This window comes from Notolepis coatsorum (genome assembly GCF_963971535.1).
Source record: "Notolepis coatsorum genome assembly, chromosome: 6".
NCBI classification, from domain to species: domain Eukaryota; kingdom Metazoa; phylum Chordata; class Actinopteri; order Aulopiformes; family Paralepididae; genus Notolepis; species Notolepis coatsorum.
Window position 1 is genome coordinate 47728939 of NC_140170.1, and position 2636 is coordinate 47731574.

At 47.3% G+C, this 2636-nt stretch overlaps 1 pseudogene across 1 annotated transcript; it reads right to left on the minus strand.

The window, feature by feature from the left end:
- Positions 1-1191: 1191 nt before the first annotated feature.
- LOC311230050 (apelin receptor A-like) lies at positions 1192-2252 on the minus strand (annotated as a pseudogene). Its single transcript has one exon. The product of its transcript is annotated as an apelin receptor A-like (transcript).
- Positions 2253-2636: the final 384 nt, after the last annotated feature.

The window sequence follows — 2636 nt, forward strand, 5'->3', positions numbered from 1 at the left end:
AAAAATAAGGGATAATTAATTACTTTTTAATACCCCTTAATTTGACTTTGTCAGGACAAATGAAAGAGGTCCTTAAAAACACCCTAATTTTCTGCTTTCTATTGTGCTTGAGGCATGAGCAACCCTAATTGCTTGTGTACGTGAGCAGGTTGCCGCCCTGCGTCGCTGCCTCTGCCAATGGGGTGTGAATATAGTCCCAGTTATGTCCTTATTTTCGTTACAAAATTACCTAAAATCAAGTTTCAAGTTCAAGTTTCTTTAATAGTTGTCATACAGAAGTACAGAATACTTTTATACAAAATGCTTCTTTCTGTTACGCTCCAGAGACTGTGCTAGACAAAAGATAAGTATGAAATAAAATAAGTATAGCAAGTAAAAGTAAAAAAATAGAAGTCACGTACGTAGACACAAGTGTTCAGTATGTACATATGTACAATGTTCAATGCAGGATAGCAGTAACTGAGTTACCATACAATATACTATGCAATATACTAATATACAATATACTATATAGTGCAGAGCAGAAATGGGATGAGGTACAATTTAGGTACAATTTACAATTTACAGTAAGGTGTCCTGAGGTATGGGTTGTAGTGCAAATTCTTTGCCAATAAATAAAGTGTGTCTACTCTAGGTGTTCTAAAGTGTGTAGAGTGGGTGCTGCAGTGGGTTGATTGTTTAAAGTGAGTGTGTGCGGATGTGTGTGCTGTGACTAGTGCATTTCTTTATCCCAGTGTAAACAGATTAACATGTGATATAGAACCAACACGTATCAACAATTCATTTTCAAAATGTGAATGTTACAACCATAATACAGGCCCCTCATAGCACAAAGAAAAACATTTGCAGAGCGAGAGAAACAAAAATATATATATCTTTCCTTAGTGTTTCGAGGGGAGTAAAAAGCAGCTAGGGAGCTCAGCCAGCGGGCTCCAATTCCAGAGTCCAGGGGTTAGAGTGTCTGGTCGGACACACGCAGCTCCCACCCCTCTCACGGCAGCATCAGCAACAAGGGAAGAAAAAAAGGGAATTCATAACGGCGAGCAGCGACAATTCAGAGTTCATTATCCCACTTGTGTGTCACAGCTTTTGAACAATGGACACATAAACTCTTTGCTTTTACATGTGTTCCACGGATGGGTGTCAGGAGGACCGGCCAGCAGCCCCGCCGAACCCCTGCCCGTCTATTCTCTACACTTTGGTGGCCAGAGACTGTACCTCTGACTTCTGAGTCTGGGCCCTGAGCGTGGAGGACATGGAGCTCATCTGGCCATGCATGGCCTTCTTCAGGTTCAGAAGGCACTGGGAGCGGAAGCGGAGGTCAAAGAAGGCATACAGGAACGGGTTGAGGCAGCTGTTGACGTAGGCCAGACAAGTGGCGTAGGGGTGGGCCAGCAGGAGGAAGCGCAGGAACCCACAGGAGTCAGGAGCCAGGTTGAGGTAGGAGAGAGCGTCCATGCTCTTCAACACGTGGAAGGGCGTCCAGCAGAAGGCAAACACCACCACCAGCGTGGTGATGATCTTCAGGAGCCTCTTCTTCTTCTGGTCCTCCTTGCGCAGGTTGTTGAAGTGACGGGTGACGGTGCAGCCGATGAACCAGTAGAAGATGGTCATGGCGAGGAAGGGCAGGAGGAAGCCCAGGGCGGAGGAGGACAGGCTGAGCCCTGCGATCCACAGGGACTGTCGTGGTCTTGGTTCAGGGTCACCAGGCGGAAGTCCATGGCACACATGGTGTGGTTACTGTTGACGTCGTCCACCGTGGTGCGGAACAGCAGGGTGGGCACCGCCAGCAGGCCAGACAGCGTCCAGATAGCTCCCAGGGAGGCCAGCATGGTGCTGGACAGAGAGTGCACGATAGCCAGGTAGCGGTCAAAGCTCAGGCAGGTGAGGCAGAAGACACTGGCATACATGTTTACCACAACAACATAGCTGCTGATCTTGCAGAGAGCAACGCCAAAGGGCCAGTGGTAGCCAAGCGCTGTGTACACGGCCCAGAGAGGTAAGGTCGCAACAAAGGTGATGTCGGCCAGGGCCAGGTTTCCAAAGTAGACATCTGCTGCCCGGCGCTTGGATTTGGATCTCCAGACAGTGAAGATGACCACCCCATTGCCTGACAGACCAAGGATGAAGATCAGCATGTAGAGAACAGGTATGAGAGAGTAGGATGGCTCCCATTCAGAGAAGTCACAAACAGTCTCAATGTCATCATAATATTCATAGGGATATCCATATTCCATAGTGGTGGCTTCCATGCTGAAGTGGAGATCAGGAAAAAGAAATGTATCCTGTAGAAATTCTTGTAAATTCCAGAGCTTCAAAGGTACAGCTAAATAAATCAAGTAAAAAATCGGTGTAAAAGGAGACTAAATAAATACAGTAGGAGTTCGTCCTTCTCTGTTGACTGCAAGAGTTGGAAGAGAGTTCAGATTAATGTGAGAGTGAGGGTTGGTGCTGCTTGCCTTTTTAAACTCGGCCATCCACACCCCTAGTTCCCTCCCAGGACAGCCCCCTCCCCCCATTAAAACACTCACATCCCCCACTCTCTCCCCTCCTCCTCTCTCACCTCTTTTCGCGCACTCAATGGCTCTCCTGGGATGACGTCCCAGATTTTAAATGATTTTGCCTTCCAGAATGTT